Here is a 17878-nt window from a genome sequence, read left to right as displayed (position 1 = left end):
GAATCAAGATGACTCATTACTCCCTTATTTATTTTCCAGAACATTTTAAAAAATTCACAGAAAGCATTTTTTTTAAGATTGTATTTATTTATTTGACAGAGGGAGAGACAGTGAGAGAGCAAACACAAGCAGGGGGAGTGGGAGAGGGAGAAGCAGGTTTCCCACCGAGCAGGGAGCCCAATGTGGGGCTCGATCCCAGGACCCTGAGATCATGACCTGAGCTGAAGGCAGATGCTTAATGACAGCCACCCAGGTGCCCCAGAAAATATTTTTTAAATGAAGAGTCAATTTTATAATTTTATTTATATATTTCATAAAAGATAACCCATTATTACCTGTGTGACTGGGGCAAATTACTTAACCTCTCTAAACTTCAAGTTCCTTCTCTGTAAAAATATGGATGAGGACTAAATGTAATTATGCACATAAAACTTACACAGTGCTTGGTACATAGTAAGTGCTCAAAAAATATACTCTAGAGGCACTAGAGTATTAAGAATAAGGCCACTAGAGTCAGACTGCTTGGGTTCAAATCCTAGATTTCCTATTTATTCACTGTGTGACCTTGAGCAACTTATTTAACCTTGCTAAACTTAAATTTTCTCTTCTGCAAAATAGAGGTGATGGACCTACTTTATGGGATTATTGTGAATATTAAAAACAATGAGATGAGTAAAACAAGCCCTGGCACATAAAGCTCAATTAATGTAATTCATTCATTCAATAAATGTTTATGGAGAATTTACCATATGCCTGTCATTGTTCTATGTTCTGGGATACAATGGTAAACCAAGACAGAAAAAATCCTTGCTGACAGAAAAAATCCTTGCTCTCATATATCACCTATTCTGATTGGGAAGATAAATAATACATAAGCAAACAAATAGTAACAGTGCCATGCAGAAATGAAAGCAGAATAAGGGATTGACTGTAAAGGTAGGAGACATGCTATTTTACTTAGGGTTTTTGAAAAGGCTTTTCTGTAAGGATGTGGCACTTGATTAGAGATCCAGAAGATGCCAAAGCACACAGTCATGTACAGATCTGTAGGAAGAACATTTCATACAGAGAGAGCAGCCAATGTAATAAGAAGAGTAATCTTAGTGTTCTCTAGAAAGAACAAAGACTTTAATGTGGCTGGAAAATAGTGAATGAGGAGGGAAAGAGAAGTAGAAGATGCAATCATATCAGTTAGGTGGCAGGGGACAGATCGCGTTGGGCTGTGTCAAATGTTAGCTATTATCACTGTTATCATTGTTAAGCTCAAGAGGTTTTGATTATTGAATTAATACTTTATCCCTTTATGTAATACCTTATAAGATCCCATGACGGAGAAACTTCTTATAATGATTATAATAGCAATAATGGTTGACTTTATCATTTGACCTTTTACAAAGTGATTTTCACATACATGATCTCATTTACTTTTTACAACAACCCTATAAGTTACATGATTATTAGTATCTTTTTTTTCTTTTTTTTTGATGAGACAGGCTTGCAGAGGATAAAATCCTTGTGTAGTAACACAGGGAATTATGTGGAAGATACAGAACTCAAAGTCTAACTAGATTATTGCTTTATTTATATCATGCCTCTCTATCTTATTGACCAGGTGTTAAAAGTGATCAACAAAAGAAGATCTGATTTAGCAAGGAAATATGGGTCAGTTCCAGAGCTACAAATACAACTCAGAATATTGATTTCTTTCCCTTATTATAATCAACATCTGAATTCAGAGTATTTACTCGCTATTGAAGAAATAATTATTTGTTCTTAGTACTTATCAATTTCATGAATAAAATTTAAGTGTACCTCAGTAACTTCAAAGAGTTGGTACAAATTCATAATAGTTGGACATTACCATTATTATGATAAAATTCTGTAAGAAGTGAGTATTGCTTACTCTCACCCTCTGGTGTTTTCCATTAGTTCAAGGATAAAGTAGATTTATGAGGGACAGCATCTGAATTTGATTGAACAAAAAGATAATCTCATTTAGAAATAATGATTCAAACCCAGAGATGCTGGAGCTTTGCACCAATCCACTCTATATATAACATTAAGATGTATCAAATGTTGTCCAAGGTTATTGTGAAACAGAAGACATAGAATCAGGCTGTTACTTTGGCTTTAGATATTTCTGAGGTGTCTTGTAAGTTAAAAAGTCAAATGATACACAGTGAATTGTAAAAGAGAGCAAAAATTAAAAATAAAAGCAAAGCCATATGTGCTACTCAAGAATCAGTCTTTCTTTTACTCATTTCTTTTGTTTATCTTTTGCTCCCTGACATTAGAGGAGCCAGTTTTGTTATAGTTGCCTTTGTCTGCTTTCTGCCCCCAGGTAAGAAATCTGATGAGAAATCTAAATCATATTAATGCTTTGATGATATTTTCCAAAAAGACCTAGTTTGCTACTGTGAATTATATTGCACTAAGCCAATTAGCCTGTTGACATACCTGTTAGTCTGGTCAATAACATTACTAATATGTATCATGTTAATGTATGTCTTAATCCATACATTAAAATATGTATAAAATTTATACATAGTTTCTATCCTCAAAGTGTATGCAATGCAGTTAGGAAGGCCAAGCATGCTTAAATAAAAGTTGACTAAAATACAAGAGGTTACACAATACATACCTGATTGGATACATAATTTTAAACTTCAGGCTCCTTATGAATTTCTAGAAACCCCTATTGCAAAAAGCCCCTGTCTTAAAAAGTTTTACAAAAAGCTTTTAATAATATAAGTGAATGATGAAAATTCTCTAACATTCTAAACAGGGTGAGTTATCTGCTTTTGGAATCCTAATCAGAGTGCTTGAATAGTAATTGATTTAGGAAGAGGTGATTCTTCTTATATATGAAAATGTACAGAGCTAGTAAGTTACTATTGTTTATTCAATACTATAGAAAGAATATTAGGACACTATTTTTTTCTTTGAATAAAATTAGATATGGTGGCTAAGTGTCGCTGAAATATTACTATGTCCATGTATATTTGGAGATAAATAAACTTCTGTAGTCTGGTCTGAGGACCTAACCATCATTTATAGCATTATTTCTCAAAGCATTCTCTGTGGATCACTCTCATCAAAATCATGTGCAGTGTTTGTTAAATTGCAAAACCCTGAGCTCTAGTTAAATCAAAATATCTGGAGGCAAGTTTCAAGAATCTATATTTGTAACAAGCTTCCTGTCTCCATGTTTGGAACCATGTTTAAAGCTTAACCATTATTTTACAGAGCAATAAATAATATTCTTTTAAAAAATCACTGATATCAGATATATAGTTACTAATAATTGAGGGAGGCCCATTTCACCTTCCTGAAATAACTAGTAATGTTTCCATTACAAAGATTCTATTTCCATATGAGTTCACATTCACAGGCACCGGGATTTAGGACTTAGACATATATTTTGCAGCCATTATTCAATCCAGTAGGGCAACTATGGCAGCATTTGGAGATCCTTATCCCCTACAGTCATAGGGAAGACTGCTAAAAATTAAATTTAGGATTTAATTGTAAGAATAGCAGAGATACAAATGAAACCAAATTTGAAGCATGACAGCTCTCCTATGCTCAAATCAGGGTCCTGATAAGGATCAAATAGGACACTGAGACTTGTGATGTGGATGTGGAATTTTCTGTGGTTGCATTTGAGAAAAGGATGGAGCTGAATCAAAAGGACACCAGTCATATTGGATCAGGGCCTACCCTAATGACCTCATTTTAACTGGATTGCCTCTGTAAAGACCTTGTCTCCAAATAAGATCTGGGGATTAAGATTGCAGTGTACAAATTTTGAGGGGACATAATTTAAAATACAGAAATAATTTTACCAGAGTCCCAAGCAGACAAATGTCCTTGTTTTTATCCTGGCTACTTGTAGGATTGTTGGATCATAAGTTATGCAGATGTCTCATGTGTAATTCCTTGCTTTATCACAACCAACAACCACATCTTCCTCTGTGGGAGTGCTAAAACACAGCCATAGCATGAAAAATTACCCCTGTCTTTTATACTCAGGAATGTATTTTATATGTTTGCATGTAATGAAATTACATAAATTATATTTATTCTTCATTTCTATTATGTTTATAGGTAAAAAAGGCATTCTCCATTACCTCAGAACACTATGTTTTTGAAGCCAGCATTTTATTGATTTCATGTTATAAAGACAATATTAAGAGTTTGATGTATACTAGATAATATGCTAAGCATCAGTGAGACAAAAGTTAATATTTCAAAGCCCCTCTCTCAATTTGCTCAAATACTAGTATAACAATCAAAACAATAGCTATGTAGTACTTGTTTGATTCTAACTAGTTAGCAACTCACTTGGCTTCATTAGTCTATCATTTGTTGGAAAGAGCCTTGTGTTCTGTCACAACTTCCAAGCACTTCTGTCTGAACTATAAAAATGCTAACAATGTACGATACTTTTTTTTTTTTAAGATTTTATTTATTTATTTGAGAGAGAGAGAGAGAGAGAGAGATAGCGACAGAGAGCACAAGTGGGGAGGAGAGGGAGAAGCAGACTCCCCGTTAAGCAGGGAGCCTGATGTGGGGCTCAACCCCAGGACCCCAGGATCACGACCCCAGCGGAAGGCAGACGCTTAACCGACTGAACCACCCAGGCGCTCTAACAATGTACAATTCTTAATCACAAAACTTGTGTATGTTCTTTGGGCCATGGAGTCTGAAATTGCAGCCTTGGCCACACCAGCTAATATCACCAACTTCTATTTTCTAGTTATTTGTCTTTTTTTTTTCTCTGTAATTTAAACAACTCTTTTAATGCCACATAGTTATTTGCATTCATGACTGTCTGACTGCTTTAACTCTGGCAATGCTTTAGGTCCAACCATCTGCACAATGGGTCTAAGAAACATTTCAGTGAAGCATTATAATATGGCAAATTCAGAATTAAGGAAGTCAGTTTGGATGTAAATTAGGATCTTGAGTCAACAGACATACTCTAGATTTTCTGGCTTAGTGTCTTAGTATCTATTTTAGTTGAAACAATTCTGATTAAATCAGATGTTTTTTCCCTTTACAAATTTCATTATAGAGTTAAATGCCTTTTATATTGAAGCAGTGTTTCAAAGTATTAAAGGGCACAGATTTCTATTCCAGTTAGGCTCTTCTTAAAAGTTACCCTATTGGGCGCCTGGGTGGCTCAGTCGTTAAGCCTCTGCCTTTGGCTCAGGTCATGATCCCAGGGTCCTGGGATCGAGCCCCACATTGGGCTCCCTGCTCCGTGGGAAGCCTGCTCCTCCCTCTCCCACTCCTCCCGCTTGTGTTCCCTCTCTCGCTGTGTCTCTCTCTGTCAAATAGATAAATAAAATCTTTAAAAAAAAAAAAGTTACCCTATTAACTCTTAATATCTTCCTGCCTTAGAATATAAGTAAAACTTGTTCCTGTGGGTATAGTATAAAGTAATTTTAATTCATATTGAAACATTATTATTCACATCCTAAAATACACCATAAGACTTTGTTCCAATTCTCACCTTCTTATGAGGAAAAATTAAGAAAATCATTTGGACGACTAACAGACTCTCCTATGTCTAGATAGAACTTCTCCAGGAAAAAAAAAAAAAGAATAAAGAAAGAAATTGTATGATGAGAGGAAAAACTATAAATGCTCATCTTAGGTTATATCCAGTTGTAGAGAAATATCATACTTTAGTTTGTACAATTTTTTTTTAAATACATATATACTTTTTTGAAGTTAAAGATATATGTGAGATTCCTAATCATAGACCAATTTAAGTTGCCAAAGTATTCTTTTAGGAGTTTAGAGGTGCATTTCTCCAACATAGTTATGCTCCAGTTTTGACATTTGAATATTTCAACCAGATATAAAGATGCTATGTTGATCCTAAAACATGTCTGACTAGACCATTTAGACAGATGAATGGATGAAAAGTGGGTTTATTTTAATGATTTTGATAAACACCTTCAGTTAATCACAAAGACTAAATCAATTCAAACAAATTTCAGAGAAATAATCCACATGCCCCATGGCTAGGAATAGCCACAAAATTTAAACCAATGTTAACAAAGATCCTCCAATGAATTCTGAGAAGGCAGCCCAAAATACTATAAGAGCATAATAAGGGTACTAATAAAGTTAATGCAATGTTAGATTGCATTGAAAGAAGAATGGTGTTCTGAGCTAAGTAATTGATTTCAAAGTTTCCAGAACATCCACTTCGGCAAAAGTCAGTTTTGCTAATGATCCAATTATCCAATTGCATTTTGCCTAAAATTGAACTTCTTTTTGAGTGTTTTGGCATCCATTCAGGGATCTTAAATTATATTAAGATCTTAAATATAATTATATTAAAACTTTAAAGAAGGCATTTTGGACAGACTGTCAAAAAATTTCCTTGTAGACACAATAGAAAAAGCACTCATTAAAAAGACAAACCATCCTATCATTCATAATATGCATAATATGCAGCATACTTGAAAACTACAATTTTAGAATATAAAATTGTATCAGAAATACCCTTTTACATATTGGATTTAAAATACCTAAAATACCAAAAAGATAGTAAAAAAGAATACAGCATGATATGAATGCAAAAACACTCAGAAAAACATTGCAGTTTAGATGAAGTAATACATAACCTTAGTCTACATTAGCAAGATTACAGTCAGACCATTGTACTCAGTTCTGAATACCCATTAAGAAAATGCAAAACATTGACAGAGGAGAAAGAAGGATAACTGGAAAACTTGAAACTATATCATTCTAGGAACAGGTGAGGCAACTCCAGATGATTTAAATGGAAAAAAAAAAAAAGAAGACTCATGTTGGACATGATATCTGACTTTAATATGTGAAAATATTTATTACACTTATTCTGTAGTTCCAGTGACCCAGTCTAGACTTAATAAAACTGATGATACAAAGATTCAAATCAGGGCTGAAGATATGAAAGAAGGTTTGGCTAATTATAACTTAAAAAAATTTGAAATAGGTACCTTGGAATTATTCATTAAGATTGTTCTTGCAGGTTATTTGTTGTTTTAATGTTAAGATTTACATCATTAAGATTATTTATAAAGAAACCACAATTTAGAAAAAATTCTACTGAGGATTGAGACTCTGAATTTCTTTCTTAGGTTTGGCATTAAAATTTTTCTCTCTGAAAATTTTCTATCCATCTATGACTCTGTTTCTTTCATGATTGCTTTTTTTTTTAATGAAGTACTGTGAACTGTAAGTGAGTTTTTATTTGGAGACTAGACATCTGCAGTTTTCAGGCAACCAGAATATTACCAAGAAGCTGACAAGAAACTGAAATATTTGTTATCAAGCCTGTGATACAATGTTCCATATCTATTGGTGTCAAATTATCACAGGCTTTTTTTTTTTTTTTTAAGATATTATTTTTACTTGAGAGAGAGAGAGAGTGGGGTGAGGGGCAGAGAGAGAAGTAGACTGCCTGCCAAGCAGGGGGCCCGATATGGGACTTGATCCTGGGACTCTGGGATCATGACCTGAGCCAAAGGCAGATGCTTAACCGACTGAGCCACCCAGGTGCCCTATCACAGGCTTTGGTACTTCATGCCTTAATGCAAAATACAACAGCAACAGTAAATTAAAATGTGATGAAAAGAGAGGTGTACTATAGGCACATTGTAGACATATTGACCTCCTAAGAGATAGATAACTATAAATTTCAGGCTAAAGCATAAAGAATATGATTTTCCTGACCATTTGGACAAACAAACCTATAGTCTCCATAACATCTGAGAGTATCATTCTTTTTCAACACAAAATGATCATTATTTACAATAATCAAGAGTTATTAAAAATAATCCTATTATCTAATGGATATTTTCCTTAGGGAATTAGAGGAATATCTTAATTCATTTTAGACAATTTTTCTTAAACATAATTTAAATTTTAGGGGCACCTGGGTGGCTCAGTCACTTAAGTATCTGCCTTTGGCTCAGGTCATGACCTCAGGGTCTGGGGATCCAGCCTGGTGGGGCTTCTTGCTGAACACTACTACTCCCTCTCCCTCTGCCCACCCCCCCACTCATGCTCTCTCTCTCTCAAATAAATAAAAATCTTTAAAAAAAACACAATTTAAATTTTAAAAATCAGGCCAATAGAAATTTGCATCAGTTATATGAAAAGTCACTTATGTAAAGTGCCCCCATTCCTAAAGATGTCAGATACGTTTTTCTGCACTTGATTCTGAATTTTACTCTTCGACATTGTTTAATTTGGATTTATATAGTTGCAATATTAGTTGAGTCTAGGAAATTGGACTTGTTTAACTTCCTATCCTAAGATTCTATACAATTGCTACTAATTAATATGATGGGGTGGGAGTTGGGAAGGTAAGAGTAACCTCATACTCCAATGTTAGCATTATAATATCACTGGAGATAAGGACATGAGATCTATATACTAAATGAATAAAATGTTTATTTTCCACCTGAACTATTTGAGGGGTGTTTACTTCTCCCCTTAACCATTTTATTAAATGCTCATAGTTTTTTAATTATTGTTGCCTTTCCATATTTAATCATTTAATTAGCAGCAGATCTCACCATATTTGGGCATTACTTGATTTAATTAATAGTCACCACCCAGAAAAAATGCTTGTAGAGCAGATATCTATAAAATAAATGATTTTTCCATTGAATGTAAGGAATGTGTTCCTGAATTATTATTTTTTTTTTCTGCTGTTCCTGCCTCTAGGTGGTTATAGCGCAAGAGGGGTATAGTTACTCCACTAACTCTGAACATCTGCCACCTGCCTGAAGCCATGGCTCAATTCAGGCATGGGATGCAGGAAGCCCTGCTCTTTCTACCTTGTTTTAGTTTCAAATGCTTTCTTCATGTAGGCAACTTCTTCTCCCTTACTGCCACAGCCTAGATTTGATGGCACATCCAAGATTAGGCTGTGGGAGATATGAGTAGCAGCTGGTCATATCATGCTGTTTCTGTGGCAAGGTACAGACAACTGGAGATCTCATTTTGTATATGCTCCTGGAAGTTGTCTGCTGGAAAATTTCTGTTCATGTGAGGTTTCTGGAAACATATATTGAATTTATTCCGTACTTTTCCATTATAGTGAATTTCTCATTGGTGAATCCTCATGTAATGGGGTACACCTGCACTATTGAATCAAGAAGCAGGGAAGCTGCACTGTAAAATTAACAGTTGGCAATTAGTGTTAGGACACATTACTGCATTTGCAAATCCACTAAATAAATCCACAGACTTTTTATATTCTTTGGTGTGTGCATGTGAGTGTGTGTACATTATATTCTCAGCTAAGAAATTATCACATCTCTTTATTGCTTCACACCATGATTCAGTGTTCAAGCAGCACTGATTCAGCAATTGTGAGGACACTGTTATTGGAAGCTTTGTCTTTTAGCTAAGATGTACAATTGAAGTCCTGATCACTTTGTACTCACTAATTATCCAATGCCACTTTTTTTAAGGATATGGACATTAATTAGCTCCAGTGTCCTAAGCCTACTCGAAATTAGGTAATTACATTGTATATCCTGCAGTTTCTGCTGGGAAATACGTTCTTTACTTCCTGTCTCTAACTGGTGGCCAGCTGGTAAATAGCTTCCAAATTTTCCCCAGAGATGGTTACACGTCAGAAATGATTCTTTTATAGGATGTTTTCAAAATGTTCAAGATGAAAGGAGCTATGTAAATGGTATTGTTATTGCTTATCATTATTATTATCAGTGACAATTCTCTTCACAGCATCATTGAGTTAGTAATTTGGATGCAAAGGACAATGTTATAAGATGTATCTCAGGGAAGTTTGTTAGAAAAAAATTGTTATGGACTGAATGCTTGTGTTCCTCCAAAATTCTGTGTTGAAATCCTAACCCACAATGTCATGATATTAGGAGGTGGGGCCTTTGGAAGATAATTAGGTCATGAGGGTGGAGCCCTCATGACTAGGCTTAATAGGATTATAAGAAGGACCCCAGAGAGTTCTCTCACCCTCTTTCTGACATGTGAATTAACAGTCCACAAACCAGACGACAACTTTCACAAGAACCACGCTATGCTGGCACCCCAATCTTGGACTTTCAACCTCTGAAAAATAAATAAAATTTTTGTTATTTATAAGCCATGCAGCTTATGGGATTTTATTATAGTAACCCAAACTGGCTAAGACAAAATTTTTCCTAAAGAAACAATTTATATAAGTCTAGTACTTCCAAATTCTTAAGAATGTGTTAGCAGAAAATAACTTAAAATCATCCTGATTTGAGATTTCACCAAGGGTAGGGGTAGTAAGGGGGAAAGGAGAAAAGTATTCTGAAGCTTATTTTGAAGAACAATGGAAATAATATTCAAAATCTTGAGTAGTCTAATGGATGAAATATTCATTAGTGATGAAAAGCAAAGATAATGTGGGAATTTGCCCCGTGAGCTACCAATGCCTTTTCACTCATGAAAATAAACCCTTTCAACAGATGTCTTCAATTAAATATCCTAAGGAGCTTCCATCTCCCCAAAAGTCCAAGTGTGAAAAGTCACACTTAATTAGAGACCAAATTTTATAACCACAGAACAGCACTGATCTATTATAACAACTTTTTTCTTTTTTTATTTAAATTCAATTAACCAACATATAGTACACCATTAGTTTTTGATATAATGTTCAACGATTCATTAGTTGTGAATAACACCCAGTGCTCATCACATCATGTGCCCTCCTTAATGCCCACCACCCAGTTACCCCATCCCCCCACCCACCTCCCTTTCCACAACCCTCAGTTTGTTTCCCAGAGTCAAGAGTCTCCTATGGTTTGCCTCCTTCTCTGATCTTTTCCCCTTCAGTTTTTCCTCCCATCCCTTATTGTCCTCTGCACTATTCCTTATGTTCCACATACGAGTGAAACCTTATAATAATTGTCTTTCTCTGCTTCACATATTTCACTTAGCCTAATCCCCTCCAGTTCCATCCTTGTCAATGCAAATTGTAGATATTGATCTTTTCTGATGGCTGAGTAATAATCCATTGTATATATGAACCACATCTTTATCCATTCATCTGTTGAAGGACATCTTGGCTCTTTCCACAGTTTGGCTATTGTGGACTTACTGTTATGAATATTGGGATTCAGGTGCCCCTTCTTTTCCCTACATCTGTATCTTTGGGGTAAATACCCAGCATGCAATTGCTGAGTCATAGGGTAGTTCTATTTTTAACTTCTTGAGGAACCTCCATATTGTTTTCCAGAGTGGCTATACCAGCTTGCATTCCCACTAACAGTGTAAGAAGGTTCCCCTTTCTCCACATCCTTGCCAACATGGCTAACAGACACATGAAAATTGCTCCTCATCACTTGCCATCAGGGAAATACAAATCAAAACCATAATGAGATACCACCTTATACCAGTTAGAATGACCAAAATATAACTTAACTTTTAATGGTCACACACACATCCTAAAAATTAAGAAACTTTATATACAATTGTACATTTTTATATAGATGATCTGAGTCTGTAGAAATATGAGATGTGTGATTCATTTTGTGTATAGAAATCATATTGTTCATATCAGCTATTATGATAGTTATTGAAGTTGGCACAACTCCTAGTAAGCAAGTTGAACATTAATGGAATCTATGTTAACTCTTTTTAAGTTGCATTATCACAGTAAATACATAAGATCCTTAGGGAGGGAAGGCAACTGAAAGGTGATCCAGTCTGATCATCCATGCTCTGAATTTAGTAGTGACACAGCACAGTGGGAATGGTTTTAGACATAGTTTCTGTCTGTGACAAATTATTTTAAGATTAACACCATAATCACAAATATCCCTGGCTTCTAATAACCCTTTGCAGAATGAATCCCCCCCCCCATAGAAAGCATACCTTGAATGTGATTAACATGCTCCTATAGGAAAGACACTATGTCTTATTCATCTTTATAGCCTCTGCTCCTAGTGAAGTAGTATACCGCAGGAGCTCAATTAAATACTTGCTGAAAAGGGGCACCTGGGTGGCTCAGTCAGTTAAGCATCTGACTCTTGGTTTCAGCTCAGGTCGTGATCTCGAGGCTGTGGGATCAAGCCCCTCACTGGGCTATGTACTCAGTGCAGAGTCTGCTTCAGATTCTCTCTCTCTCTCAAGCAAATAAATAAAATCTTAAAGAATAAAATAAATACTTGATGAATAAAAAACTCAATGATTTTTTTAGTTTGTATCATTTCTTGAAATATAACAATTTATATTATGAACTTTCTAAGACTTTTTCTTTTATTTCATCTTAAAACTGTCTATTGTTACAGAGGCTATATCCTATCATTCTGGATTTTGTGAGTGAATCTATGGCCACCCTAGGTATTTATTTGTTCAACAACTATTTTGCCCCTCCTATATACAATGAACTGTGAAGGATAAAAACACAAAAAAAAATCCAGGTCCCTAAAAGAGCTTCCATTATAGTGGAGGAATATAATACAGCAGAAAGTCATTAAGTGCCCAAATAGAGATACTGAAAAGTGCTCTGTAACCTCAAAGGAGAGAAAGATATCACTGCATGGGAGATGAATTAAATAGGGAATGATCCAGTTTGTACAGGTGTATCTCAGAGATCTTTGCAGATTGGTTCCAGACCACTGCAATAAAGTTTAAATTGCAATAAAGCTAGTCAAATGAATTGTTTTTGTTTCCTAGTGCATGTAAAAGTTATATTTATACTATACCGAAGTCTATAAACTGTGCAATAGCATTATATCTGAAAAAATGTACACACATCGATTAAAAAAAATTATTGCTAAAACATGTTAACCATCGTCTGAGCTTTCAGTGAGTCATAATTTTTTGACTGGTGGAGGGTCTTGCCCCAAGTTGATGGCTACTGACTGATCAGGGTGGTGGTTGCTGATGGTTGGAGTGGCTATGGCAATTTCTTAAAATAACAGTGAAATTTGCCACACTCATTGACTCTTCCTCTCACAAATGATTTCTTGGTAGTGTGTGATGCTATTTGATAGCATTTTACCAATGGTAGAACATCTTTCAAAATTGGAGTCAGTCTTCTCAAACACTGCCACTGCTTTATCAACTAATTTTATATAATACTCTGAATGATTTGTTGTCATTTCAACAATTTTCACAGCATCTTCACCAGGAGTAGATTTCATCTCAAGGAACCACTTTCTTTGCTCATCCATAAAAATTAACTCCTCACCTGTTAAACTTTCATCATGAGATTGTAGCAATTCAGTCACATCTTCAAGCTCCACTTCTAATTCTGGTTGTCTTGCTATTTCTACCACAACTGCAATTATTTCCTCCACTTCAGTCTTGAACCCCTCAAAGTCCTCCATGAGGGTTAGAATCAACACCTTCCAAAATCCTGTTAATGTTGATATTTTGACCTCTTCCCATGAATCAGAAATGTTTTTAATGACATCTAGAATGGTGAATCTTTTCCAGAAGGTTTTTAATTTACTTTGCTTAGATTCATTAGAGGAATCATTATCTATGGCAGCTATAGTCTCATAAAATACTTCTCTTCAATAATAAGACTTGAAAGTCAAAATTACTCCTTGATCCATGGGCTGCAGAATGGATGTTGTGTTAAGAGCATGACAACAACATTAATCTCATTACACATCTCCATCAGAGCTCTTGGGTGATCAGGTGCATTATCAATGAGCAGTGATATTTTGAAAGGAATCTTTGTTTTTGTTTGTTTGTTTGTTTGTTTCTAAGAAGTAGGTCTCAACAGTAGGCTTGGAATATTCAGTAAACCATATTGTAAACAGATGTGCTGCCATCCAGGCTGTTTTGTTCCATTTATAGAGCACAGGCAGAACATTTTTTTTTTCACTGTGCAGTTTCAAAGTTTATTTCTGATACCAAAACTTGACAGCACACAAGGGGAAAGAAAATCAACAAACAAGGAACAGCAAATAAATTTATCCTGCATGCCACTTTCAATCAACAGAATGTGGCTCTCTAGATAGCTGTGTTTAGTAGGAATTTGAGGCTTCAGCCACACTCAGGGGAAGGACTATTGCAACTGATTAACGACATCAACATCTCACTCAACCCAGAATAAACCAATGGCACCAAAGTTGGCGGCAAGGTTGGCATTGGCTGTACCACCAGGGCCAAAAATGGGGCCAGTGAAGGTCTGACAAAATCTGGAGTGGTCTTCTAGTGGCATCTGGCCTAGAAAGTATATAGGATTCTAGACCAGAGACCACCAAAATCTCCTTCCTCATCTCAGGTCAGCAGTTCAAACTCAATGTCATCTCAGCTCCAGGGCCCAGATACAGACTCATCTCTAATCCTCATGCAAGTTTTCCCTTCAGACTGGTCCTCAGCCTCAGCTGCAGCAGCATCCATTGCATCCAAGGCCTCATCTGCCGTCTCCATGAACTGTGCAGTCCATTCTCAAGGATCTCTTTTCTGAACCTCTATCTTAGTACTTTCATCTCATTAGTTTCATGGTAGGAATGGAGGCCCCAGAGGAACTCATACTCAGGAGGTTTACTGTTGGGCACTCGTCTGTAATTCAGGTACTTTTGCTTTACAAACTCATAAGTGAGAAGTTTCCTTAGATCTCCAAGGAGAGGATTCTCACAGCAGAATACAGTCCCACCTTGTGTAGTGCCTTCCAGAGGACAGTTTCACTGGCATGGTTGCCATTTGTGAAGGTGATGTCCATATCACTAAGATAGTGTTATTGGGCTCGGGTGTGTCTTTGGTTGTCCCCAGTATGCCAACCAGGGACTCGGGGGTACTGATGAGAATATACAGGTGTTCTTCTTTATCAATCTCCTTCAGTTGAATCCCAAATTTCTTCTCCAGGATAAACATCAGTGTATTCATGGATGATATCCCTCAGCATTTCTGAGTGCATGATGGGCACCTTCATGTAATCTTTAAGCATCAGCTTTTTAACCAACTTATTTGCTCTTTCCTGAAGAAAAGCCACATCTTGGGGATGTGAGGCACCCAGGTTCTGTGAGGCACGCAAGGTGGGAGAGGGATACAGGTTCTGCCAGTCGTTTGGGAGTGGCTGTCAGTGGGAAGTGACCAATCAGGTGGCAGAAGTCAGTCTGGTGATAGGGGCCAGTCAGCAGGGCTTTGCCAATCTGGAAGACCATGCCAGCCTGGTGGGTTCTGCCATCCAGATGGATTCTGCCAAGCCAGTGGGTTCAGCCAGACAACTGCACCACGCCAGACAATGGGGTTCTGCCAAGCAACTGAATTTTGCCGGGCTGGTGGAGTATGCCTACTTGGGAGGCTCTGATGTGTTGGTGGGGTCTACCTGATGGGTTCTGCCAGGCCAATGAGGTCTGGCAGAGCACACTGGGGGGGTACACCGTGTGGGTTCTGAGTAGTAACTGGAACTGGTGCAGACCTCCAGGTCCCTGTAACCAGTGGAGCCCAACTCTGATCCTCACCGCTGTTCTCATCCACATTGAAGTTATTAATCTTGTAGGTCCTCTTACCCTGAATTATAGTCTTGGACTCCAGAGTCTGATCCTGGGAAACAACTGCTGATATCTGTGCAGCTGCACCATCAGATTCAGGGACACCTAGGTTGGTCTGTACTTCAGTCTGTAAAGTAGCCATCTTGGCTTAGTTAATATTCTGGGTCTGGGTATCAGCTGTTGGGGCCCTAGTGGTATCATTCCAAGCCTTAAAGGCTGTCTTAGGTTAAGTGTTGACTGTCTCACTGGCCCTGACAGAAAGAAAAATTGTAGGTGGCATTTGGGCCCACCTTAGTAGTGGTGTTCTAGGCCTTAAAGACCATCTCAGACTTGTTAGCAGTTAACTCACAGGTGGTTGCTGCCTGGGAAAAATCATAGGCATCATTTGGGCCCTTTGGGGTGGCATTCTGGGATATATAGGCTGCCTTAGGGGGCACATTATATATCTCCTTGGCATTGAGAGCCTGAGAGAAATCATAGGCACCATTTAGGCCTTTTGTGGTGGTGTTCTGAGCCTTAAACGTTGTTTTGGGCATAGTGAATATCAGCCTGAATATCAGCCATCTCACTGGCTGTTGGGGGCTGTGAACTCTGGGGACTAGCATTAGGCCCAGCTGCTGTGGCCTGGTTGGTAGGTGGCACCTCCAAGATCTAGATTGTCTCCATCAGGATCTGTATAAGCAAGGTGTTGTCTTCTACAGAGGCCTCAGCCTAGAAGGCCCACACCATCACACCATAGTCCATTTTGTGAGCCATGGCTCCTGTTCCTCTGGCAAGAGCAGAGCCTTGCCTCAGACTCCAACCCCAACCCCTTCATTGCCTCCCTTCTTCACCACTCAGGGGATCAGGATTGCTGTGCTTGGCTCTCTGCAGCCGCACCCTCCCTTGTCCAGGAGAAAATGCCAATGTGGCAGCCCAGAATAGACATAACTCTTAAGGGCCCTAGGATTTTTGGAATGAGCATTGACTTCAACTTAAAGTCACCAGCTGCATTAGCCCTTACTAAGAGAGTCAGCCTGTCCTTTGAAGCTTTAAAGCCAGGCATTGACTTCTCCTTTCTAGCTATGAAAGTCCTAGATGGTATCTTCTTCTGATAGGGTTCTTTGGAAGATCTGTTGTTTAGTGTAGTCATCTTCATTAATTATCTAAGCTAGATCTTCTGGAGAACTTGCTGCAGCTTCTACATCAGCACTTGCTGCTTCACCTTGCACTTTTATATTAAGGAGACAGCTTCTTTCCTTAAACCTCATGAACCAACCTCTGCTAGCTTCAAATTTTCTTTTGCACTTTTTTTTGATGTAGTGATCCATGATTCATTATTTTCATATAATACCCAGTGCTTCATGCAGTACGTGCCCTCCTTAATACCCATCACCGGGCTAACCCATCCCTCCACCCCTCCCCTCTAAAACCCTCAGATTGTTTCTCAGAGTCCATAGTCTCTCATGGTTCATCTCTCCCTCCGATTTCCCTCACTTCATTTTTCCCTTCCTTCTAATGTCCTCCATGCTATTCCTTATGTTCCACAAATAAGTGAAACCATATGATAATTGACTTTCTCTGCTTGACTTATTTCACTTAGCATAATCTCCTCCAGTCCCATCCATGTTGATGTAAAAGTTGGGTATTCATCCTTTTTGATGGCTGAGTAATATTCCATTGTATATATGGAGCACATCTTCTTTATCCATTCATCTGTTGAAGGGCATCTCAGCTCTTTCCAGTTTGGCTATTGTGGACATTGCTGCTATGAACATTGGGGTGCGTATGGCCTTTCTTTTCATTACATCTGTGTCTTTGGGGTAATTCCTCACTACTTTGAGGCTTCATAGAATTGAAAAAAAAAAGAGTCAGGGCCTCACTCTGGATTAGGCTTTGGCTTAAGGGAATGTTGTGGCTGGTTGATCTTTTATCCAGACCACTAAAATTTTCCCTATATCAACAATAAAGCTGTTTCTCTTTCTTATCATTGGTGTGTTTACTGGAATAACACTTTTAATTTCCATCAAGAACTTTTCCTTTGAGTTTACAACTTGGCTAACTGACACAAGAGGCCTAGCTTTTAGCCTTTCTTGGTTTTCTTCACTAAGCTTAATAATTTTAAGCTTTTGATTTAAAATGAGAAACATGTGACTCTTCTTATCACTTGAACACTTACAGGCCGTTGTAGGGTTATTAATTGGCCTAATTTCAATATTGTTGTTTCTCGGAGAATTGGAAGAACTGAGAAGAGGGAGTGAGATAGGGGAACAGCCAGTCAGTGGAGCAGTCAGAATATACACACAACATTTATTGATTAAGTTCACCATCTTATATGGGTATGATTTGTGGCACCCTAAAGCAATTATAATATCACCATAACAATATAATAATAATGAAAGAGTTTGAAATATTGTGAG

General features: G+C 37.3%; 1 pseudogene; it reads right to left on the bottom strand.

Annotated features, from left to right (window-relative positions):
- Positions 1–14077: 14077 nt before the first annotated feature.
- On the bottom strand, positions 14078–16235 carry LOC118025987 (annotated as a pseudogene).
- Between the last annotated feature and the right edge of the window lie 1643 nt (positions 16236–17878).

Source organism: Mirounga leonina, unplaced genomic scaffold, assembly GCF_011800145.1.
Source record: "Mirounga leonina isolate KUSES-001 unplaced genomic scaffold, KU_Mleo_1.0 Mir_204, whole genome shotgun sequence".
Lineage (NCBI taxonomy): Eukaryota > Metazoa > Chordata > Mammalia > Carnivora > Phocidae > Mirounga > Mirounga leonina.
The sequence above is the reverse complement of the archived record's forward strand: the minus strand, read 5'-3'. Positions and strand labels throughout refer to the sequence as shown.